At 54.4% G+C, this 25,475-nt stretch overlaps 1 protein-coding gene across 3 annotated transcripts in view; it reads right to left on the bottom strand.

Annotated features, from left to right (window-relative positions):
• The window catches only part of CARD11 (caspase recruitment domain family member 11), a 104,122-nt gene that overhangs the window by 40,822 nt on the left and 37,825 nt on the right, over positions 1-25,475 (bottom strand). Inside the window, exon 1 of one of the 3 annotated variants that reach the window (XM_040267211.1) lies at positions 16,915-17,018. The exons of the other annotated variants lie outside the window; for them this stretch is intronic. The gene's annotated coding sequence lies outside the window, so the exon portion shown is untranslated. Of the gene's footprint in view, positions 1-16,914; positions 17,019-25,475 lie in introns of those variants that run through there. 3 annotated transcript variants of the gene reach the window in all.

Genomic DNA, 25,475 nt, shown 5'->3' with positions numbered 1-25,475 from the left:
CAGGGACGGGGGAGCCTGGTGGGCTGCTGTCTATGGGGTCGCACAGAGTTGGACATGACTGACGCGACTTAGCAGCAGCAGCAGCAGCAGCCCCTAGAATTGCCTTAAAACAAAAAAAAAGTTCACCTTTTAAACGACACTAGCCAGTAGGTATGGGGCTTCCCTGGTAGCTCAGTTGGTAAAGAATCCGCCTGTGATGCAGGAGACCCCAGTTTGATTCCTGGGTCGGGAAGATCCCCAGGAGAAGGGAAAGGCTACCCACTCCAGTATCCTTGGGCTTCCCTTGTGGCTCAGCTGGTAAAGAATCTGCCCACAATGCGGGAGACCTGGGTTCAATCCTTGGGTTGGGAAGATCCCCTGGAGAAGGGAAAGGCTACCCACTCCAGTGTTCTGGCCTGGAGAATCCCATGGACTATATAGTCCATGGGTTTGCAGAGAGTCGGACATAACTGAGCGACTTTCATTTTCACTTTCAACCAGTAGGTGTATGTACAAAATGTCCCTGAAATATCACTTTAACAAGTGTAAGACAGAATTAAAACCAAGCTCTTAAGATAGCAGAGCAGATACTGACTCAGGATTCAAAACAGCTCTTGCTTCGCAAAGGAGGAATCAATTGCTTGGTGAGTCATGAGCTTCCTGTCATTGGTATTATCCAAGCACAATCAGCCAGTGACTATTCACCCTCCAGCAAACCCCACTGTGCGAGCAGAGCTTGCAAGCACAGTTTGTGTTGCCTCTTACATAAGAATAAACAGACAGCTAAGGACCTCTCGATGTTCGAGAAAAGTCTCCGTATGAAAGGAAGAGATCGAAAGAGACAAACTGCCACAAGGAAGCTGCAGGAAGCTGACAAGGGAAACCTGAAACAAAAACATCCAATAATTAAAGTCCATGAAGAGATCAGGTAAGATACTGCAGCCACAGAACAATGCAGGCTTCAAAGAACAAGAAAAAGCTCTTAAGAGATTAAAATAAAGTGAAGTGGAAGCTTAAAATCAATAGAAAATGTAGAAGATAAAGTTGAGGAAATATTCCCAAAAGTTAACAAAAAGTTAAAGAGAATGAAAATAAGAAAGGAGGAGGGGGAGTGAGGTCAATTTAGGAAGTCTAATATCCAATAAAGTGAAATCTTAGAAAGAGGTCACAGAAGCATGCTTCCTTTCTTGTATGTCTTGTGGGGATACAGTATCAATTATGGGATGAAATTATCAGAGACGCCAGTATTAGAGGATTCTCCACATGCAAAAACAAGAGCATTTGGTTTTGAAGGGTCCTTTGAGTGCTCAGCACCAATCAGTGGAAAAGAACCTTCTCGGAGCATCGTTCTGAAATTTTAGGGCACTGGGGAATAAGAGAAGACCCTGAAATCTTCCTGGGAGGAAACGTCAGGCCACGTGCAAAGGACTAGAAGTAAGTTTGGCATCAGATCTTTCAACAGTGATGCTGGAAAGTGGGGGACAGTGAGGTGACACCTTCACGTTTCCGATGGAAAATACTCCTAAACCTGGGATTCTATACCTACCTGAACTATTGTGTGTGAAAGCAGAATGACGCTGTTTTCAGAAAGGCAAGGACTCTAAACATCTAGCTTCCTTGCATCCTTTCTTATGAAGCTGCTGCAGGATATACTCCAGCAAAATGAGGGAATAAAACAAAAATATGAAGGCCAGGAAACAGAGCAGCAAGGAGTGTTCCAGGATGACAGGGATGCAGCAAGGAGAAGCTGGCCAAGACTGCAGCAGGACCATGGAGGGTCAGGGGAAATGATGAAGGGTTATCTGATATCCTTGATAGCTTAGGAAATAACATCATTAGGCAAATGACAGGTGTGAGAGTCAGACAGAAAAAAAATTGAGGACAGGGATGATTAAAAAAGCCCCAGCAAATGAAAAGAGGCAATATTAACTTTGGACAAAATAAAAAGATTAGAAGGAAGCGTAATCTCAGCACACAACTTGCCTCGGTTTGAACAGTATTTACCTGCTCATGATAGAGTGACAGGTAAACTGATCAGAATGTACCAAGACGACGGTGGGTGAAGTGCATGGATTGGGGAACTAGGAAAAGGGAGATAAATTATCATCTACCTAAAGGCATGTCGATAAATGTCTTAAAACTGGCACATCACTAAACAGCAATGTAAGCACATTACTTAGAAATAAAGAGGTAAGGAGAAGAACGCAAAATGGAGAAGGGTCAGAAGTGGCTGCCCCTGGGGATCAGCGTATGACAAGCCTGTTTCACTTTCTCCCCTTCATGGATCACAGTCACGGTGAAGGGTCTTGCTTAACTCAATGAAGCTATGAGCCATGCGTGCAGGGCTACCCAAGATGGACAGGTCATAGTGAAAAAATCTGACAAAACATGGTCCAGTGGAGGAGGAAATGGCAAACCACTCCAGTATTCTTGCCAGGAGAATCCCATGAACAGTATGAAAGGGCAAAAAGATACAACACTGGGATGAGCCACTGGGCTGGACGGTGTCCTGCGGAAGAGCAGAGGGCAGTTACTAATAGCTCCAGAAAGAAAGAAGTGGCTGGGCCAAAGCAGAAACGCTGCTCAACTGTGGAAGTGTCTGGTGGTGAAAGAGAGCGGGACCATGAAGAAGGCTGAGCGCCAGAGAATTGATGCTTTCGAACTGCGGTGCTATAGAAGACTCTTGAGAGTCCCTTGGACTGCAAGGAGATCGAACCATTCGATCTTAAAGGAAATCAACCCTGAATATTCATTGGAAGGACTGATGCTGAAGGCTCCAATACTTTGGCCCCTGATGCAAAGAGTTGACTCATCAGAAAAGCCCCTGATGCTGGGAAAGACTGAAGGCAGAAGGAGAAGGGGGCGGCACAGGATGAGATGGTTAGATAGCATCACCGACTCGATGGACATGAATCTGAGCAAACTCTGGGAGAGAGTGAAGGCCGAGGACCAAGGGGTCACAAAGAACTGGACACGACTTAGTGACTGAACAACAATTGCTCCTTTAGTCTTTACCTCTGCTTGACGTATGTATTATCATGGCTGAAAAAAAAATAAAAAATAACATTATGTCAACAGTTGGAAATATGGGTCAGGCATTTAGGTATAAAGAATCAGTTACTCCATTCTCTGCACACTTACTATATTTCACTTTTTGTAAAACTTGTCGGACAGCTCACCCCTTCATAAATCAGATGCACCGAGTGTGTGCAGGGCACTTCACAGATGCCACCTGGCTTTACCTTTGCAGGAGCTTGCTAAGATGAGTTTTATTATCCCCATTTTATGATGAGGAAGTCGGATCAGAGTTAAATAACCTGGTGAGACCTCATACCACTAAGATTCCAAAGCAACCCTCACCAACTGAGCATCATCTGATCTTAATTAAACCAGCCACGATCACAGCTAACACTTACAAAGCATAGCATCCAATCTAACCAATCAGACTCCTCGCTTCCTGGGCTCCACATCCTACTCCCTCATTTTGCTGGAGCATATCCTCCAATACCTTCTGAGAAGGCACACGGCCGTTGCTATAGGCAGACATTGCCTAAATTCACGAGTGGACTTCCCAGGGGGTCCAGTGGTTATGACTTTGCGTTTCAATGCAGGTGGTGCACGTTCAAATCCTGCTCAGGAAGCTAAGACCCCAAAAGCCCCCACAAAAAACAGAAGCAGTATTGTAATAAATTCAATAAAGACTTTAAAATGGTCCACATCAAAGACAAACAAACAAACAAAAAACCAAAACTTAAAAAATGCTCCGGATAGCTAAGACATGGAAGCAGCCTAGATGTCCATCAAAGCTGAATGGATAAGGAAGCTGTGGTATATATACACAATGGAATGCTACTCAGCCATGAAAAGAATGCATCTGAGTCAGTTCTAACCTATCATACAGAGTGAAGTGAGTCAGAAAGAGAGACATGAACAATGGTATGGAATCTAGGAAGACGGTAGTGATGAATGTATCTGCAGGGCAGCCACGGAGATGCAGGCAAGTGAACAGACTTGTGGCCGCAGTGACGGAAGGAGAGGGCGGGGCAAATGGAGAGAGCAGCGTGGAGACACAGACATGCTGTGTGTGAAACAGCCAGCCAGCGGGGCTTGCTATATGGCACAGCGCGCTCAGGCCTGGGTGCTCTGTGACAGCCTGGAGGGCTGGGAGGCGGGAGGGAGGCAAGAGGGAGGGGACAGACGTACACCTGTGGCTGATTCTCGCTGATGTATGGCAGAGACCCAGACAATATTGTAAAGCAATTAGCCTCCAATTATAATTAAGTAAGTTAGAGAACTAGACATGGAACAACAGACTGGTTCCAAGTAGGAAAAGGAGTACGTCAAGGCTGTGTATTGCCACCCTGCTTTACATGTTTGCAAAGTACATCATGAGAAATGCTGGGCTGGAAGAAGCACAAGCTGGAATCCAGATTGCCGGGAGAAATATCAATAACCTCAGATATGCAGATGACACCACCCTTACGGCAGAAAGTGAAGAGGAGCTAAAGAGCCTCTTGATGGAAGTGAAAGAGGAGAGTGAAAAAGTTGGCTTAAAGCTCAACATTCAGAAAACTAAGATCATGGCATCTGGTCCCATCACTTCATGGCAAATAGGTGGGGAAACAGTGGAAACAGTGGCTGACTCTATGTTTTTGGGCTCCAAAATCACTGCAGATGGTGACTGCAGCCATGAAATTAAAAGACGCTTACTCCTTGGAAGGAAAGTTATGACCAACCTAGACAGCATATTAAAAATCAGAGACATTACTTTGCCAACAAAGGTCCATTTAGTCAAGGCTATGGTTTTTCCAGTGGTCATGTATGGATGTGAGAGTTGGACTATAAAGCAAGCTGAGCGCCAAAGAATTGCTGCTTTTGAACTGTGGTGTTGGAGAAGACTCTTGAGAGCCCTTGGACTGCAAGGAGATCCAACCAGTCCATCCTAAAGGAGATCAGTCCTGGGTGTTCATTGGAAGGACTGATGCTGAAGCTGAAACTCCAATACTTTGGCCACCTGATGCGAAGAGCTGACTCATTGGAAAAGACTTTGATGCTGGGAAAGATTGAAGGCAGGAGGAGAAGGGGACGACAGAGGATGAGATGGTTGGATGGCATCACCAACCTGATGGACATGAGTTTGGGTGGACTCCGAGAGTTAGTGATGGACAGGGAGGCCTAGGGTGCTTGCAGTTCATGGGGTTGCAAAGAGTCGGATACGACTGAGCGACTGAACTGAACTGAAGTTAGAGAAAAATGGTGCACGTGGATGATGTCATTTAATACAACCACCCTGTGAGGTAGCTACTACTACTGGCCCCAGTTTACAGAAGAGGAAACAGGTTCACGGGGGTGAACTGGACTGTGTCTGCTTCACCTTTGTACCCCCCACCACAGCCCCACCTCCCTTATTCAGCACGAGGCCTGATTCTTCAGAGGTGCTCAATATATATCCGTTGGGTGAAAAAATACAAATCACGTCCTGAATAAAATAAACAAGGCTGCTACCACATCAAACGTCAAGCCCTCTGGAAAGAGGGACAGACGCCTCTCCCTCTCTGTGAGCCACCCTAGCGCAAAAGCGCTGCAATGAGAAGGGGTCAACAGTCAGCTAGATAAATGTGCCTCTGGTTAATTGATCTGCCTGGATGATTGGAACGAGAGGCTTGAGATGGAAGGTTTAATTATTCCAATGAAACCTCCACTGCATTGAAAGGACTTCTGGCAAAAAGAAAAAGGGAAAAAAAGGCGGGGGGGGAAAGATTATTGAGAAGGATAACCTCCTGCCTGGAGACACGGGGACACACCACACTGTCTGCTGTGTTCCCAGCCTTGAAACCAAAGCTTCATGGAAAGGCGCCAGAAGCAGCCCTTCCTGGGTCTCCTGCCCCACAAGTCCTTTCATTCCTGCGAAAAAGGGCACTGAGAGACACGGCTAGGAAACTCCTCCTCAGGGTTCTTCTCTGGCGTCCCAGTTAACTTTTAACCTCTGTCTGTCTCAGCTCTTTCAACTGAAATATTGGGATGATAATACTTCCCATGAATTAACGTGTGTACAGCAATCAGGAGAGCTTCGCTGATACATATTGTGAAAGCAGCAATTATCATTTTAAATTTGCAGTGGAGTGGCAGACACTGCCAGCAGCCAACCCAATATCCATTCTCTCTCTGTCTTTTTCATAATAAATAGCCCTTCAGACACATGTGTGTGTGATATACAGGCTTCCCTGATGGCTAGCAGGTAAAGAATCCACCCGATGCTGGAGACACAGGAGACGCAAGTTCGATCCCTGGGTCAGGAAGATCCCCTGAGGAGGAAATGACAACCCATTCCAGTATTCCTGCCTGAAAAATTCCATGGACAGAGGAGCCTGGCAGGTTACAAAGCCTGGGGTCGCAAAGACATGACTGAGCGACTGCTGTCACACACATACACACACAGAGTCACACACATTCATGCATACACACACACAGACACAGACACACAGACATATACACAGACACACATACATATACACACAGACACACACACACATATACACACAGACACACATACATATACACACAGACACACAGACACATACACACACACATACATATATACACACAGACACACACACACAGACACACATACAGACACACACAAACACACACACACATACACAGAGACACACACATATACACACAGACACACACATACACACACAGTCACACACATTCACACATATACACACAGACACATACACACACACAGACACACATACATATATACACAGACACACATACAGACACACACACACATACACACGGACACACACATACAGACAGACACACACACATACACACACACAGTCACACACATTCACACATACACACATACACATACACAGACACACATACATATACACACAGACACACACACACAGACACAGACACACACATATATACACACACACACATACAGACACACACACATATACACACAGACACACACACACACAGATACACACACACGCGCGCATATGGTTGTGCTGGGTTTTGGTTGTGGCGCGTGGGATCCAGTTCCCTGACCAGGGATCGAACCCGGGGCCCCTGCCGTTGAGAGCATGGAGTCTTAGCCACTGTACCACCTCGGAAGTCTCTCCATTCTCTCTCTTATTAACAGAGCCCCAGTTCTGTCTGGAGCATTACTGTGCCCACCTTTAAAAAACCGCGTTTCTAGCCTCCCCTGCAGCTGGCATTGTGGGTGTGTGACCCGGTTCTGGCCAATGAGCTGTACGTGGAAGTCTCTGGATGTCGCGTCTAGGAAGGGTCTGGAGCGGGGATGGAATCAGGTGAGAAGCACTTTCCGTTTGTCTCTGTCCTCCTCCCTGGAATGCAGGTGTGATGCAAGGAAGCAGAGCAGCGATCTTGTGAGCGTGAAGGTCACACCCAAACGTGGCAGCATAGGGTGCTAAAAGGACTTCGGGTCCACGCTAACCTTTGAGTTCTTTGTTCATGAGAAGAATAAAATCTCTAGTACGTATAAAACTCTGATTTTCTGTTAAAACTTGCAGAGCAATTGTTGCAGGCAACAATCATCCTAGCAGATACATTTAACAAACAAGATCCAAGCCTTTTGAGAAAATCACATAGCTTCCAGCTAGCCACACACTTTTAAGTCTTACAGTCTGAGCAACTTCCTTATCTGTTTGCTCCTGTTCCTTTTTTTCCCCTAAATACAAAACCAGAGTAAGCACGAAATCAATAAGCACTAAGTACTGCCCATGTACAAAGGCCTGCAGAGGACGGAAACAAACGGTGTGACTCGGAGGGAGGCCTCCTAGGAGAGGGAGCACAGCCTGGGAGGCGGTAAGCAACACCGCACTGCTGTGGCGCACAGGCAGGACGGTTGATTTATCCTGCTCTCGGGTCCTGCCTCAGGTCCTGAGTTGTGCCCTCACCTTTCAGCCAATCTCTGCTCACGTCTCCAGGCTCCGTCACATCCGCGGGAGTCCATCTCTTCTCTTTACTCCACGTTAGTTCATATGCAACACAGCCCACCTCGAGTTATAGCCAACTTCTCAGCTGTCACCCCAGGCTCGTCCTGCCCCACAGCCCAGGACCCTGCCCACCACCACCCGGCCCGCCGGCACTGTTTCCACCGGATGCTCAGCGGGGTTCTCGACCCAGGTGGCCCGGGCAAAGGGCTCATGGTTTCTACAGAACGAGAAGGTCTCAGCTTGATAGCTTTGGAGAAAGCAGGGAGTGTCTGTGGGTAGCCAGGATTTGGGGGTGGTAGGAGGACACGGCAAGCACGGCCTCCCCCCGCAGGCCCTGCCTCACATCCAGACTTCTGCAGTGGCGTCTGACTGGCAGCCAGCAGGGCAGAGCGCTTGGGAAGGGCACACACCTCCTGCATGACCAGAGGGTACGCTTTGCCCTCGCCGCCCGCCCGCTCTCATTTTTCTCCCACCGCTGCAGAGAAGCTTTAGTGAAAAGCGCAGTTAGGAATGACAGATTTAAATAGTTCTGAAATGTGGATCAATTCATCACGTTGGCTCTTTAGGAGCATTCGCCCCGTCTGGATTCCAGAGCTTTGCACACACAGTACAGTCAGAGCTCCGAGGGTCTCCGTGAGCCGCAGCTGGACACCCCTCTGCCAAACCCTAACGGCAGCATGCAGTCGGGCCCTCTCTCACTCCTGGGAGGCGCGGCCTTGCTCAGGGGCGGCCCTGATGGTGACGGAACCGTGTTCCCTCCTGCGGGCGCCTTCCGGGCCTGGTCAGCAAGCCCGCCTCGGCCACAGGGGGCTGTCAAGTCACGGGAACCACTGGCTGGTTCCAATTCTGGAGCCCTCTGTGAGACCCCGAGCACCATCTAAGCTAAATTCTAGCACAGGAGAGGTGGGGGGAAACCACGAGCTCCTGTCCGGCCCGGGGTCTCGGGGAGGCCTTCTGGAAGGGACAGAACTGGACCCGGGGCAGGCCCAGTCCTCCACGCGAGCTCTGGCCCGCGGAGGCCTGCTGCCACGAGTCTCCCGGGTGGGCGGATGAGTGCGGAATGAGCCCAGAGGCCCCGAGAACCTTCTAAGCGAAAACACTGGGTCCTTGCCTTTCGCCGGAAAGGTCACCAGCATCGTCAAGCAAGAGCCCCGCCTGGAGAGCAGCCAGGATGAGAATCGGAAGGTTCTGTGGGAGCCACGTGCAGGCGTGCGGCGTGAATCTTCCCCTTTCTCTTCTGCTCGCCTCGCCTGGCTGCACGGGAATCCCACAGGAGCCCGGAACAAGGTGACAAGAGGAGGCCAGGCGGGGCCCGAGGCCTCTGGATGCCCGCAGCAGGGAGCGGGGGGCAGGGTAAGGTCTGCAGAGTTTGGTGACGAGAATACGTCAGCGTCGACCTGTGGAGCCCATCACTCAGCCAGCCATCTAGTGGACTCAACAGCATTAAGAGCCTTGGACGACAGAAGAGCAAGAAAAGAGACTCTGAGAAGGCTCAGGAGAAAAGAAGAGAAGGGCAAGTGAGGATAAGACACGAGTGACACATTTAGGGACGTGCATGACTTAGCAGCAGCAGAGCACAGCAAAGGAGGCGGAGAAAGAAACTTGAAGGAACGAAGGCAAGGAAACCTTGCAGATTTGTCGGAAGGAGGGGTGAGAGAAAGATGGGAGCAGAAGCTGCTGAAGGAGGGGGAGGAGGAGGAAGGGCCTGGACCGTGGCCGCCCGGCCCTCATCACAGAGCCGAGCTTCAGCTCCGAGAAGGCATGCCAGCCAGGCACGGGGCGGGGGACTGCAGGTTGCCGGAGCTGCTCAGACCGAGTTATCTCCAGGGCCCAGAGCCACGTCCTCTGAGGCCTTGGGCGGGCGGGCTGCACGCAGAGCGAGCACAGGTCTCTCTCCCTGCTGTGTTTGTCAGACACCCTGAACACCTACTTAGGATCGATGCAGCGATCAATTTAAAATGCATTTCTGGTTGTGGGGCCGGTTATTTCTTGAAATGTCATGGGGGACAGGTAAAGGCAGTAACACCCCTAAACACATTTCCATGTGTTTGAAAATAAGCCTGCCAATGGCTTCAATCAACCAGGTTAGTATCCAGAAAACATACATCAGGTTTTCCTGTACGGACGGAGGGCGGTGGTGTCGGGAGTGGTGGTGGGGTGTTTTTGCCTCCAGCTCTCTTAAATCCCCCATCATCACCCAGGGAGAGCACCCACCGCTGAAATCAGGGAGGACAGCCCGGCCGCGGCAGGGGGGCCGGCGGGAGGCTCGAGACTCTGGTTTTCCCCAGCTGCACTGGGCTCCCAGCGGCTCTTTCTAGAAAGGCCTCCGGGGCTGGTCAAAAATGCTGGTGCAGGAAGCAGGAGGCCAGGCTTTCATGTAGACCTCAGACTTCCGTGAACACCTCGAGGTGTGCAAGGCTTGAGGTCAGAACTGTACTTTCTCAGACCTCAGTCCCCTGGGCAGATTTCCGGGCAGCAGAGGAAAGCAAAGTGGGAGGAGGTTTGAGGGCTGGGAGACAGTGACTCCTTCCATTCTCGGTGCAGGGAGCTGGGGGGCCGGGGTTCCATGGGCAGGCCCCCAACAAAGAGGTGGCTCCTGCCCTCCAGAGCTGAAAATACATCGTGCTTGAGGGTAGGAAGTGCCATGGACCTCCTCCTCTCAAAGATGGGGGCTGTGGGGCGAAGGCTTGCAGGAATTCTACTTGAATCAAACATAAGGAGAGTCAAGCCAAGTAATCCTAGCACCCAGAGACAAAACCAGCAACTTCTGCTTCCCTATGTTCTAAAGCAAGGCCCCCAACTCCGAGACCTAATAACGCCTGATGAGCTGAGGTGGAGCCGATATAACAACAACAAAGAGGAAAACACACAATAAATGTGACGTGCTTGGATCACCCTCCCCTCCCGGGTCTATGGAAAAACTGTCTTCCGCAAATCCAGTCCCTGGAGCCAGAAAGTTTGGGGAGTGCTATTCCAGAGGAGAGGATATGGTCCTGGATTCTGCCACTTTCCACTGTGCGGCCTCAGGCATGTTGCTTAACGAATCTGAGCCCCCATTTACTGTTCTGAAACCCTGGACACAGGGCTTCCCAGGCGGCTCAGTGGGAAAGAACCCGCCTGCCAATGCGGGAGGTGCAGGTTCCATCCCTGGGTCAGGACGACCCCCCGGAGAAGGGAACGGCAGCCCGCTCCAGTGCTCTTGCCTGGGAAGTCCCACGGACAGAGGAGCCTGGCGGGCTGCAGTCCTCGGGGTCACAAAGAGTCGGACACGACCGAGCCGCTAAACGGCAACGACGGAATCGGCCGCAGCAGCTGCGTCTTAGGGTGGCTGCAGCGCACACAGAAGGCATCCCCATCGTCATCATTAGCTTCCCCGGGCAGCACGCGGGATCTCAGCTCCCGGGCCGGGGATCGAACCTGCACCCCCTGCATCTGAAGTGCAGTCTTAACCAGTGGACCGCCAGGGAAGTCCCACATACGAGGCACTTAATCTCATTAGTCCTCACCTTCGGAAGTCCTCGGCAGACTCCAAGTGGAGAGCCACCTCTACCCTGGCGTCCTGAATAATGACCTCCACACCAGACAGATTTTAGAGGAAACTTTAAAGACCTGTCCTCAGCCCTTCCCTCTGGGTTTCTGATTTGCTCGCGCCCAGTGGTGTGAGTTCCGGTGTGCCACGCTGCTTACAACCCTCTGGGCAGGGCCATCTCCGGCTTCCTTGTGCGCCCCCGAGGGCTAGCAGGGCTCTTTCACAAATAGGCGTTTCATATTAGCCGAGTGGTCGATTTCCGACGGATAAGCGCTGGCTCTCTGGTTATCCTTTCCTCCTTTCAGCGGAAAAGCCCTTTCCCTCGCGGGGGTGGGCAGCTTTGCACGTGCCAGCCGGCTGACGAGCTCACTGGGCTTCACTGGGCCTGCATTTCAGATCTAAGCGCCAACCTATCTTCCAGTCTCAGTCAGCCGTGGACTGGAAGTCTAGAATATACCTCCCTCCAGCTTCTGACTTTGGGGTCAGAGCTGTCTTGTTACAAACCATGAAAACGCAGAAAAGCCACGGGTCCCCCATCCTGCCCTGAGAACCCTTCGGCTGCCTCCACTCCCCCCAACTCACCACATCAGCGTGACGGCAATCCCCGCTTTTTTGCAATGGGCTGCTTCCCTGGGGCCCTCCCGGAGTCTGAAGGACACGCTGCATTTTCAAGGACGCCCCATTCCAGCCACTGGGGCAGGGACTTCCCTGGTGGTCCAGTGGCTAAGACTCCACGTTCCCAATGCAGGGCGCCTGGGTTCGATCCCTGGTCAGGGAACTAGATCCCACAGGCCACAACTAAGAGTTCGCAGGCCCCACCACCCTCAATAAATAAACACCAAGAACAAACATAAGCAAAACACAAGTTAGCCACTGGGGCGCGGGGGTTCCGGTGGCGGAATCCTAACACCTTGAAAATGGACAACCTGCCAGGAGCCGGCATTTGGGGTGGGGGTCAGCCTAACATGTCACGTTCTCAGCGTGGCGGAGAACAGGAGGTTTACGGAGACCTCCCCTGGGCTGATCTTCAGAAGGCACACTGCTGGACCAGCTGCGTGACCCATGCTGAGCCGCAGCGGGTTCCTGACACCCAGTGGGCTGGAGGCGGCGCCCAGATCCCAGGAGGGCGCAGAATGACTCAGTAACAAAACCCACAGTGAACAGCGAGGGTGGAGCAGGCAGGGCTAAGAAGAGACCGCCGTCGGGCGCAGAGCTGGGGACTCTCCTCCGTGAGTCCCGAGTGGTGGATCGGTATGTAATTTAGACGACTCCAGACCCACTCCAGACCAAGGTCCTGCCTCCCGGCGGGAAAGGAATTTTCAAGGTACTAGCGCTGGAAAACTGCAGGACACAGCGGTGAGTTTTAGTTTTTAACTGTGCAGGAAAAACAAAAGACACGCCTCACTCTTCAGCGCGTCTGAACAGGACTGAAGGCACGAACAGCAACCACCACCATCTCCTAATCCTTCTGGGACCAACGACCCAGCCTGGGGTGGCTCCACACGCTGGATCTGTCCAAGTTCCCCTTCCTCCCCGGGTCTCGCGGCAGCAACCCTATTTACTGGAGACATTTTTAGAAGAATACAGCACGCTAGTCGCCACCATTATTACAACAATGGTGCTTCCATGCGAAGGAAGTGAAATTCGAACCAGATTTTCTATCCCGAGATGTTCTGCTGAAGAGATGGCGTGTAAGTAAGTTAGTTGCAACGCGTGCATGGAGCCTCCACCACGTTGGGAGTGAAATAGGCTTGTGCGTTCCATCAAGCGTCAGGCTTTCGAGAGGGAGAGATGCTTAGAAAGGGTCTCTCGACTCCGAGTGAACCCCCAAATAAACAGCTCTCTCATGGGACGGGGCCCCCCTCCCTGCCTCCCCCCTCCCTGCCGCCTCATTTCAATTAGCTTTCTGTTATTCCAGCTTCCTTTCCCTTTGGATCATCAAGGCTGGCTGTCACTGATTGCTAGAACATCAGGAGCAAACGGCAGACTTCTCCCACCTGGCCCTCAAAGGGGCGGCACGGAGTTGTCACGGCCATGGGACAGAACTGCCCTGGGGGTGGGCAGGGCCACGGGCCACGTTCCCGTGCCTCCCACTTCCTTCTCCAGTCCTGGCAGCCTCGAACCCCCCCCACCAGTGACCCTTCAAAGGCAGACATCTTACACACACAGTGGAATACTATTCAGCTGTAAAAAGGAACAAAGGACCGATCCTTACACGGACAAAATCATGGGACGCATCGAACTGAGCAAAGAAACCACACTCCGAAGGCCACATGCTGGGTCAGGCAGTCGGTACAAGAAGTGCAGAACAGGGCGATCCACACAGACAGCAAGCAGGTTGGCGGCGGCCAGGGCCTGGGGCGGGGGGCAGGAGGGGTGGCCACTGATGGGCACGGGGCTTTACCTGGGAGTGACGAGAATGGTTTGGAGCTAGACAGGAGTGGCGGTGGCCATCATGGTACCCACGTCACCTCGAATCAAAGCAAACCAGTGAAAACAGCGACGATTTCTCGAGCACTCGCGAGGTACCAGGTCGACAGCCAAGATTAACCGGAACCCATTAACAGCCCTGCCGAAGGCATCACCAATTCTGATGAAGAGATAAGGAAGCCGAGGCGGGGGTGGGGGGACACCTGGGAGGGCAGGGGTGCCAGACAGCCACGTGCTCTACTCCCCTGGCGTTTCAAACCTTAGGCTCTGGAAGCCTGGGGATCGGAGGAGCAGACGATGAGAACCTCTGTGTCCAGGAAACGGAGAAAGAGGCAGAGGGAGGCGGGTGAGGGCATGAAGAAGAGATGGGGACAGAGAAAAGGGAACAGGAACTTGGAGTTTTATTTAGTAGCCGCAGGTGCGGGGTGAGAACAGGACGGAGAAACGAAGCAAGACAGCCGTCAAGGGAGGAGAGTGGGTGGCAGGGGCACCGGGCCGCGGGGAGGGCTGTGGGGCACGCCAGCCTGGCCGGGAAGCACGCCTGGCTCCCGACTCGGCCTCCTGGTCATCACACGCCTGCTCTGAAACCTCCTGAGACCGTGGGCACCTGGCACCCGAACCTGAGCGACTGCCTGTAATCAGGCTCACCTGTTTTAAAGCTACCCGCCAGCTCGAAACACACAAACGCTGAAGACTCACATTTTCCACGTCAGGGGAGTCGGGAAGACAAGGTTGCAAAATACCTCCAAACGCGCGGACTTTCCTCCCCAGGAGCTGAAGCCTGCCTCTCAAGGGACTGCCGTGTCAAGGTGTCTCTGATTGAAGTTGGCAGGGCTGGAGACTGGAGGGCGTTTCTTTTTCACTTTCTCACCGGCAAATATGAGCCTGTGTGTTTTTTTTTTTTTTTTTTTTGACGTTTCATCCTTCCCACACGGTCGTGCTGGAAATAACTTGACCGAGTGTTTGAAAGAAACAGTGATGGGAGTTTGGGAATCAACGTTCACAGATCATCTCCAGCTTCTCACCGTGGAAGTGAAAGCTTATGAATCAAGTGCAAGCCAGAGAGATTCTTTTTCTTGGCCTGTGCCACATGAGATAATCAACAATAATTAAGGCAGCCATCAAATCTGCACCCAGACACTGTGCATGGGTATGGACTTGAGAGACAAGGTTTTGTGTTAAATTAATTTATTTGCTGGGGCTTCCCAGGCAGCACTAGTGGTAAATAACCTGCCCACCAATGCAGGAAATGTGAGAGAGATGGGTTCGATCCCTGGGTTGAGAAGGTCCCCTGGAAGAGGGCATAGCAACCCACTCCAGCATTCTTGCCTAGAGAATCCCATGGACAGAAGAGCCTTGCAGGCTACAGTCCAAAAGGTCGCAAAGAGCTGGACACCACTGAGGAGACTCAGCACGCACGCACACGAACGCCTATTTGTGGCCGGGTTTTGGCTGGGTTTGGTTGCGTGCATGGGCTTTCTCTAGCTGCAGCAGGCGGGGGCTACTCTGCAGTTGCGGAGTTCGGGCTTCCCACTGCGGAGGCTTCCCCTGCTGGAAAGCACGGGCCCCTAGGGTGTGTGGGCTTCAGCGGCCGTGGCTCATGGGCTCGGCTGCCCTGCAGATGTGGAACTTCCTGGACCAGGGATCGAACCTGTGTTCCCGGCACTGGCAGGTGGATGCTTAACCACCGGGCCACTGGTGGGACAGGTCATCAGCAGAGCACTGCTGCCTCTGTGACTACTGAATGAGCCCAGCCTTGCAAGCCAGCTGGGTTTCATCCGACAGGCGGTGACACTTCAGCATCTCAGGACGGCATCTGCTGTGTGGCGGACACATCCTTCTTTCTCATTTGAAAGGACGCCTCCATGATCCAGCTGACTCCCTCAAACCAGTGTGACCCCCCCCCAAAATAGATTCCAATCTCTAATAAGCCAAAGACCCCCAGGGGCTGCTGCAAAGCTCTCTTCTACTCGCCCAGGACTCAGTGGATTCCTGAAGCTCTGCACGAGGAAATGGGGAAGCTTCTGAGATGCGTCCGGGAAGTTCCGGGAGGGCGACACCCCCCGGGGCCCCGTCCTCCGACTCCCCTGGACGCCATTCACCGCACATCACGCTCTTCCTCCCCCGGTTCTGGGTCCCGCCAGCTCAGCTCTGCAGTCTCCCCCTCACTCCATTTTGCTTGCGGGCAGGAGCTGGACCCTGGTGAGCGGTTGGCCAACGTTTACCAACAGGCTAGCTTCTCTGCACACGGAATCTTCACACACCTCGGAGGAACTGATTGAAAGGTGCTCCCCGGGGAGGGCGGGAACCCCAGGGAGGGCGAGGCGGTGGGGCTGTGAGCCACAGCAGATAAAGGCGAGGCCCCAGCTTCTGGGGACAGATTTTTGCACACTTCCTCTCCACCAGCTGGGCTGCAGGCATCTCCCTCCTTCAACAGGAGCACACGCTGGGCGCCCACTCCCATGCCTCAGCCCTCCGCACAGTACTCCCTCGATGACGCAGAGAGATGGTATGGGGAGGGAGGTGGGAGGGGGGTTCAGGATTGGGAACTCACGTACACCCGTGGCGGATTCACGTTGATGTATGGCAAAACCAATACAGTATTGTAAAGTAAAATAAAGTAAAATAGAAAATAAAAAAGAAAGTGAAAAAAAAAAACACAACAACCAAACACCAGCACGTAAAAACGAGAGCGTTCTGGTCCAAATCGATCATCAGGCATTTATTGAAAGCCTTCCCTGGGCTCTGGTCCACGCTCTGTGCAAAGCTACAGCCTAAAACAGCAGCCAGGCACCCGCTGCCGAGTCTCCTGTGTTGTTTAGGAAATTAAGATGAAGCCGTGCGAGCTCATGGTTTGGACGGATCGGTGAGGGGGTTAGGGGCTCCACAGCGGCCCCTGCCTGCTCCGAAGGGTGCTCCCTGACCGAGGATGTGGGCTCATGAGCTGGGCGCACACCCATGGGAGTAAGAGGACTGGCCAGTTGGAAATATACTCACAGGTTTGCAAACCAGCTCATCCCCAGGTGTGGCCGGCGGGGCGGCGGGAGTGTCTCTCCATGGTCCTCTCCAACCCCCTCTCCTCCAGCGCAGTGACTGCCAGGCCCCCAGGAAATGCTGAGGCTGCAGAGAGCACTGCACCCCCCCCCCCGGAAGCCCGCACTCAACACCCCCCTCAGAGGCTGCCTCTATTTTTAGCAGGGGCAGAGGTGGGGGCTGGGGGGCTGCCATACTTCCCTTTTTATTTTTGTTCTGAGCAGCGGCTGTGGGTGACTTTCTGCAGAGGGGGAGGCTGGGAGAGGAGGAGCCTGAGGCTCCTGGGGTGGGCGGGGTGCTGCGGGGCAGGAGGGCTGTGTCTGCCATGGGCGGGGGCAGCGGGGATGGGGGGCTGGAGGGGAGGGGAAGGGGCAGCAGCTCAGCCCATCCTTCCTGGGGCCCCTGAAGCTGTGCGGACCTCGCCCAGGAGGCCACGGTCCTGACTGTCAGCTGCGTAGAGGAGGGAGGCCGGCTGATGGGAAGCGTGGGGCCCAGAACCTTCTCGGATGGACAATGCTTCCGGGGGGCCCCATGCGGGGCTGTCCAGAGCTAAGTGCTCCACCACACTCTCTTCTCCTTCCAACACCCTCCTTGGACGCTGACTCAGCTCCTCTGACCATGGTGCCCACCCCTCTCTGCCCAGTGCCACTGGACTGTCCTCTGAGGGCTGCAGCGGGGCTGGGGACCACCCAACCCCCTTGGGAGGCCCTAGAAGTGGATGGGTCAGCAGACTCTCAGGAAGACTGTGAGCGAGACCGAGGGGACACGTGACGGCCCGGCCTGCAGGCCTAGGAGGACACGAAAGCGGCCTGCCGCTTTCCTGGAAGCTGGGATGCCACCAGACAGGAGCTTCTCAAGCCAGGCTCCTTAGCCCCACGCCACACAGAGCCCAGGCCTCCAGCCCAGCCCGGCTCCTCTCTGCCAGACTTTCTGCTCCCTTTCCTTGCCTACACAACCAGGATGACTAGTCAGCTGCGCGCGTCTTAAACGAACGGTCTGCAAACAAAGCACTCGGTCACCGAGAGCCCGACCAAGAAGCAGGGCCCAGCGGCCGCCCGAGTGAGGGCACTCATGGCCCTTTCCGTGCTACTCCCCACCCCCACCCCAGAGGTGAGCGCAGCTGTGCGCCCGGTCTCGCCTTTTTTCTGGACCTCAGGAAAATACAGCAGCCTGGCCGGCTCTCCAGGGTCTGGCTTGTCCCTCCATGTCCACTGACGTGTGGGCCATGGTTTATGCGTTCACCTGCTGCCGGACATCTGGGCTGTGGCCCAGCTCGGCCCCAGGGGCGTTCTTGTACAAACCTTCGCGAGGGTGTGTGTTGGCACATTTTTTGAGTAAAGACTGCAGGTCATGGGGTGGGTGATGCTGAACTCTGCAAGGAGACCCCACTCTGTTTCCCAGAGCGGCCCCGTCACCCGGCCCCCAACCCCCGCCAGCGCCGGCCCTTCGATTTACTCCCGACTGGCTGAGTAAAGAGCCGGTTCTCTCGCTCTGCACAGCCCACTCCTCCCACCTCACACCCCTCCCGGTCTCCCTCTACCGGGACCATTCATTCTTCTACGTCTCCCAGGTGGACTGGGCTGAATAGTGACCCCAAAGCCATGTCTGCCTGGAAGCTCAAAATGTGGCCTTTTAGGAAACAGGATCTTTGCAGATGTAGCTAAATGAAGACGAGGTCTGTGTGGATTAGGGACAACGCACGCACACAGAGACACAGAGGGAAGACGGCCACGTGACGGTGGGATGCAGAGATAGAGCGATGAGGCCACGAGCCACGAACACCTGGAGCTGCCAGAAACTCCAAGGAAAGAAGGGTCCTCCCTAGAGGGAGCACGGCCCTGCCTTGATTTCACACTCCTGGCCTCTACGATTGAGTAAGAACGTTTCTTTCGTTTGAAGCCATCCCGACTGTGGAAATCTGTTATGGCAGCCTCAGGACACAAACACGCCCGGAAGCATCTCAAAGCGTGTCTCCCAGTCAAACTCCTATCCGACCTCAACGCCCTCCCTCATCAATGCCTCCTCCTACAGGAAGCTCTCCCTGATTGCCCTCAACTCATGTATCTCCTCCCTGCTAGGCACCTCCAGGCAGGACCCCCACAGTGGCTACAGGCAGGATGCTGTGGCCACCACTGACCAGCTGGGTGACCCTGGGCAGGTCAGGGGCCAGCAGGACATGGATGTGGTAAAGCTGGGTCTGGGCAGAGTGTGGTTAACAGATAATCTGCAAAGCTGTGGAGGTCAGTGGCAGACTGACCGGGAAGAGGGCAGTCTCTTGGGCTGCACCACCACAGTTCCCACGGGCCTGAAGGGGCAGGTGCGTGGGAGTAGTGGGTTCTGCAAACCCCAAGGCGGCCCCCAGGGAGGGGCCAGAGGACAAATCGCCTGACCTTTGCCCTCCCTGTGTTCTCCCACTGGTCAGACGGGAGAGGCCAAAGGTCAGGGAGCCATGGACGGGCTTCTCGGGGTCAGCCTCTGGGCACACCAGTGGGGGTGAGTCTGCAGGGCAGACGGGGGCCTTCTGGCCTCTTTCCCGAGTCCTGTGCCTCCTCTGTACGTGGGGACAGCGACCGTGCTGAGCTCGCAGGGGAACACGCGGGCGCGGAGACACTTGGATGCTGGGAGGCCAGCTGGTGGGGGCTGGGGCCTGGGAGCTGTGTGGTCTGCGGGCGTCCACGCACGTGCCAGGCGCCGATGCCCTAACTGCTGCTTGAACTGAGGAGGAGGAAGCAGGCCCTCCCGTCTGGGCTTTCCTGGAGATGCTGGGTGCTCATTCCCCCCTGTTCCTGGCCCTCCTGCAGGAGCACGCGGAGGGAAGCCCTGCTTCCCCGCACCGCTTCCTGGCTGTCCTGACGCTGTTCTTCCAGGAAACCGAGGATCAGAGAAGCCGCAGGCTTTGCCTGAGATCACGTGGGGTCTCGGTCCGCTTAGAGGCTGAGTGCCGAAATACCACTGTCCAGGCGGCTCAACCAACCAGCGTCGATGCCCCCAGCTCTGGACGCTGGACGCCGCGATCAGGGTGCTGGTGGCTGGGTGTCTGGTGCGGGCCTCCCCTGCTTCACAGGCACCGCCCTCTCGCTCTGTCCTCACGGTTCCTCGGTGTAAGCTCGTGGGGGCTGGGGGCTCTGCTGTCTCTGCTTCCTCCAAGACCACTAAGCCCATCACGAGGCCCCCACCCAGGACCCTGTCTAACCCCCATCTCACCGGAAGGCTGTACCTCCCGCCATGGGTTCAGCCCGCAGCTCTGAGAAGCGCTGGGCCGTGCTGGCGGTTTGGTTCCTCGTGGGGTCAGGGGGCTCCGTGTGCCTCCCACAGGGTCGGGGGGGGGGGCCTGCTGCGCCGTGAGCATCACCACGACGCTGTCAGCGGAGGGACGACTCCCCAAGCCAATCGATGGCAGGGAAGTGCAGCGTGAAGATGCAATCTTCACGGTCAGAGCACACCGTAATGGGGTTTCGGGGCTGGCAGGGGGCCTGGGTGCCATTTCAGCCACGGGCGCGGCCACGCACCGTCGAGGGAGCACAGAGGCGGCGGTGAGCCGAGGCACTCACTGAATCCGGACCCTGCTGGGCCCTCCTTCTGAGTTTCCTCCCGCCCTTCTCAGCAGGCATCCCGGAGACCAGGGCCCACGGCCCTCCGTGTTGCAGAAGAGGCTCTGTTGCAGGAGAAGGTGTTGAACGCTGGGCCCAGGAGCCCCCACAGGGGTGGGGGCGAGCAGGGGCTGACCATGGTCTTCTGCCCCCTGCATACTGACCTCTCATCACCCCCCGCCCTTCCCTCCCCTCAGAGAAGCGGATGCTCCCAGTTTCAGGCAACAAGCGGCAAGGACAACGCTGCCTGAAGCTGCCCCGTCGTGGGGGCGTTTCAGCGCAAGGATGTCCGCCCACGTTCCAGGGTGGGAAGCCCTCAAGTCCCTTCTGAATTCTGAAACACGCCCTGTCGGAGAGACCAAACACAGATCGCAGAAGTTTTTTTTTTCTCCCCACGGGCCTTGTCAAGGGTCCACAAGAGGGATGAAGCCAACATCCCAGGAGCCGAGGAGCTGAACTCTCCTGGGAGGAGCGGCTGCTCGAGGCCGCGGGGGAAGGGAGCCTTGGGAGCTCTCCGTGGAGCAGCATCCATCACATGAGAGGAAGCGGCGTCGAGAGCCTCCTGCGCACACGCCCCGGGAGGCGTGCGTCTAAGCCTGCAGCGAGGACTGTTCCAGTACATCGAGGAGGAGACAGAGCAAAAACCGCTGGTTCTGCGACGGGAACAGCCCCACGGGCGCTCAGTGACCCCGGAGACAAAACCCAGCCCGCAGCCGGGGGAGGGGGGTGACTGGCGGCTTCCGTGTAGGAACCCCGGCCCAGAGTCCCGTCTGTCCCGCCGGCCGACCCGCCGAGGTCCGGTTCCACCCAAGGACTTGGGGTGGGCCTCCTCCATGCCATCTGCTTATTTATCTGCCTTGAAACCACAACTCTCCACAGCACAGGCCCTTCACTGCTGACTCAGTTGTCAGAGTCAAGACTCATAAAATCCTACTTCAAAAAGTCCAATGATTTTATTTTCTGATCATAAATATGAAGTTCAATTAGCAGTTTGCTGCTAATGAAGTTGCCGTGGAAGCAGAAAGGGGAAGAGAGCAGCCCGTGGACAACAGAACCAGCTCCTGCTCCCTCTTGCCTCCTCCCTCATCCGTGCGGGGTCGGAGCAGAGAGGACACCTCGGCCGGAAAGGCCGGGACGGGGGCCAGGCACTCTCTCGGGCAGAGGCCTGGACACGGCTCTGGCTGGGATGCCCCTCCTTGGGTTGGGGGAAGCTCCCGGGCATGCTGGCCCCGTCAGAGCCCTGGTTCTGTCTCCCGGCAGAGGGAAGGGGCTGGGAAGAAACGGGGCCTCTGTCCAGAAGCAGAAGGAGACGCCACGAGAGCCTGGGAGCCCAGCTCCTCTCGACTCTGGACACCAGCGGGTAAGCGCCTTTGTGGGACCCACGTTTCGCAAAACACACCAGAACCAACACCCACCCCGTTCCTCCAACTACCCCATCTCAGTTCCTCTATAAATAGGAACCCATAAATAATCTATAAGCAGCTTCATCTATAAAATAGGAATCGTAATGCCCACAGCTGGCAGAGCTTTAGTGATGACTAAACACATTTCTAAAGAGCCTGCCTGGAGCAGAGCAGATGCTCAGTTAAACGGAGCTTTCTTCATCACCCTCCGTGTATGGGCTTAGTAGTTAAACCCAAAGTCCAGAACTTACTGACGTCTTAAGTCCTATTAATCAGAAATGGACTATTCCACGCGTTATCTAAGAAGCCAGGGTTAAAATGTGATTGCTAATTTCCTAAACTTGACGGGGAAACAAAACCCAGTCTATATGGTCGCTGGTGAAATAGAGCCAACACCACCTTACGTGTGCTCTGCATCCGTGTCTAAATCCAAGCGTGCGTGGAAGGTGTGACATGTGTCCCCTACACGTGGAGAGCCCCCCTGCCATGCGCACACCCCATGTGTATACAGGGGAGCAGGTGCACAGACTCCCCAAATACGAGTACCCGTTAGACGTGAGAAAGGGCCGCATTCTGTCCTGACGGAGCCTGCAGCATCCAGCTTCAGACAGTCTGTGCTCCAGGCACACGAGATCATACTCAAGAAAAATGTTTATGGCAAAAGATAAGAGAGTCTGAGGGTTGTTTTCTTGCTAACTTAAAAAACCCAACCGTTTATTTCTGGCTGTGCCGGGCTTTTGTTGCTTCGTGAGCTTCTCCAGTTGCAGAGAGTGGGGCCTATGTGCTGGTTTGGGGTGGGGGGCTTCGCACTGCGGGGGCTTTTGCTGGGGAGCACAGGTTCTAGGATGTGCCGGCTTTAGTAATTCCAGCTCCTGGGCTCACACTATAAAGAATCTGCCTGCAGCGCAGGAGACCTGGGTTTGATTCCTGGGTCGGCAAGATCCCCTGGAGAAGGAAATGGCAACCCACTCCAGTATTCTTGCCTGGAGAATCCCACAGACAGAGGAGCCTGGCGGGCTACAGTCCATGGGGTCGCGGAGTTGGACACGACTGAGTGACTAACACTTGTAACATGAGCTCCAGAGAACAGGCTCAATAGCTGTAGTACAGGCGTTCAGGAACCACGCAACATGTGGGATCATCCCGGATCTGGGATCGAGCCCACGTCTCCTGCATTGGCAGGCGGGATTCTTTACCACTGAGCCACTAGGAAAGCCCTTCCTTTTTTTTTTTTTTTTCAAATTAAAGATTATTGCCATCCTGCTGGCCTTTGAGCTTCTGGACAAGGAAGAGCAAGTGTGTGGCTCCTTGTGGCTCTCCGGGGAGTTCTCCTGGGGTCACGGCTGAGATTTCTGGTCTGCTGGAGCCTGGCGTCCCTCAGGTATAACTGCCAGCCCCAACAGGTATAGGAAGCATCAGGGTGAAATGGTACAGGTAAGCAATGTTTATCTAAGTCAGATCCTCTTCTCTCCATCTACTAGTCTAGCACTGAGGTCTCCCCTGGGCCACAAGCAACAGCTGACTCCCCAGAAGGAGCTGCTCTGGCTCACAAGGTCCTCATCAGCCAGAGGGTTGTCTGTGGCCCTCAGCGTCAGCACCATCTGGAGCTGGTTGGACCGGCAGCATTTCAGGCCTCACCTTGGACCTCCTCAGGCAGAGCTTGCGTCTGAACAGGCTCTCCACACATGGAGAAGTACGGCTCTAGCTCTTTGTGAGACACTGGTTGTTGACCTACCTGTCCACCCCATCTAAACTCCTAGAACCTTCTAGACACACGCTGGACTCTCTGGCTCACACCCTGCCTGGTGTTTTTGGCCCCAGACACTGAAGATCCTTTGGGGTAACCGAGCCCCAACTTGGACCAGGGCTTCATACAACAGCCCTCAGTGGCCCTCACCTGGCTGCTGCGTCCCGGGTGCTGGACACGCCGACACTTCAGTGGTGCACTGCTCCACCTCTGACTGGCGGCTCCACCTGGAAGCAACTGCCGGGACTTGCGGCTCGGAGGCTCTGCTGACCATCAGCTAGCTCTGCTTACGGTGGCCATCTTCCAGTCTCTTAAACAGGCTAAGGAAGAACACTGTTTACCTGCAGTTAGTCCTATTTATAAAATGAAGGCTTCTGCAAAGTAAAAATTAGGCCCCACAAATATTTCCTATAAAAATCTAATATTTCATACAACAAGAATTCAGGGTGTACTCGAAGTCTTATTTGGGGACAGAATGCCCAATGGACCCTAATTACAACAACGAATCCTTCATTGCCAGCCCTTCACGATAGCCTCTTATCTGGCCTGGTGAATTCAGATCAGTTGTGAGGTTTGTGGAAATTAATATGGTATGAAAGACAGTGAAAATACTGAGTAACTATAAAATGGAGAACATGTTTGAAACGACTGTTTGTAGACACTGAACATCAGGAGGCTCAGTGTAACCCTGTGGAAGGCAAACTGACTGGGTAAGCCTCAGCTGACTGAGCTCCGAAGAATGGATGCTTTCCAACGGTGGCGCTGCAGGAGACTCTTGAGAATCCCTTGTTTTGCAAGGAGATCAAACCAGTCAATCCTAAAGGAAATCAACCCTGAATATTCCGTGGAAAGACTGATGTTGAAGCTGAAGCACCAACACTTTGGCCACCTGACGCGAAGAGCTGACTCATTGGAAAAGACCCTGATGCTGAGCAGGATTGAAGGCGGAAGAAGGGGATGACAGAGGATGAGATGGTTGGATGGCATCACCGACTCGAGGGACATGAGTTTAGGCAAGCTCTGGGAGACAGCGGAGCACAGAGCCGTCTGGCGCGCTGTGGTCCACGGGGCTGCAGAGCTGGCCACGACTGAGCGACTGAACAACGAGCCTCAAGACCGCCGGCTTTTGGTCTGGAAGCACTCGACGGGGCAGAGAGGTGGAGCCAGGCGGAGGGGACAGACAGGCACAGGGCTGCCGGGGTGTGCAGTCTGGGAGGAAGGGCACCAAGGGGAGGGAAGCCCGAGAGGACCAGTCGGCTCAGGACTAAACCGCACAGGCACACGCGGGAGGCCGCGGGCCGAGCAGGGCACGCGCGTTAAGGGGCTGTGAACCGAGCAGTTCAGGTGCCACAAGGCAGACGAACGCGGGGGCTCCAGTCAGCCGGACCGGGAGGGCCTCCCCGGGTCCCTGGAGAGTTCAGAGACCAAGACAGCCGCGCCTGACGAGCAGGGCTGCTCCGGCCCCGGAGCCAGGGCCAGTCTACACGCAACCGACAAAGAAGCCCACAGTACCGTGTGCAGAACAGAGGGCCAGCGGGGACTCGCTGTGAGGACGGAGGCCAAAGCCAGCGCTCTGCGGCAGCCCAGAGGCGTGGGGCTGGGGGCGCGGAGGAGGGCTGGCGGTGGGCCCGCGTGGGGCGTGCACGCCTGCTGCTGATTCGCACCGCAGCACGGCGGAAACCGATACACCGTCATAAAGCAGTCACCCTCCAAACAAAAACAAGTAAGTGTCAAAAAGTGCAGTTCAAAAGAGTCAAACCCATCACACATAAATTAACGGTCTGC

Source organism: Oryx dammah, unplaced genomic scaffold (genome assembly GCF_014754425.2).
Source record: "Oryx dammah isolate SB20612 unplaced genomic scaffold, SCBI_Odam_1.1 HiC_scaffold_2, whole genome shotgun sequence".
Taxonomy (NCBI): domain Eukaryota; kingdom Metazoa; phylum Chordata; class Mammalia; order Artiodactyla; family Bovidae; genus Oryx; species Oryx dammah.
This window is presented reverse-complemented; position numbering and strand designations above follow the sequence as displayed.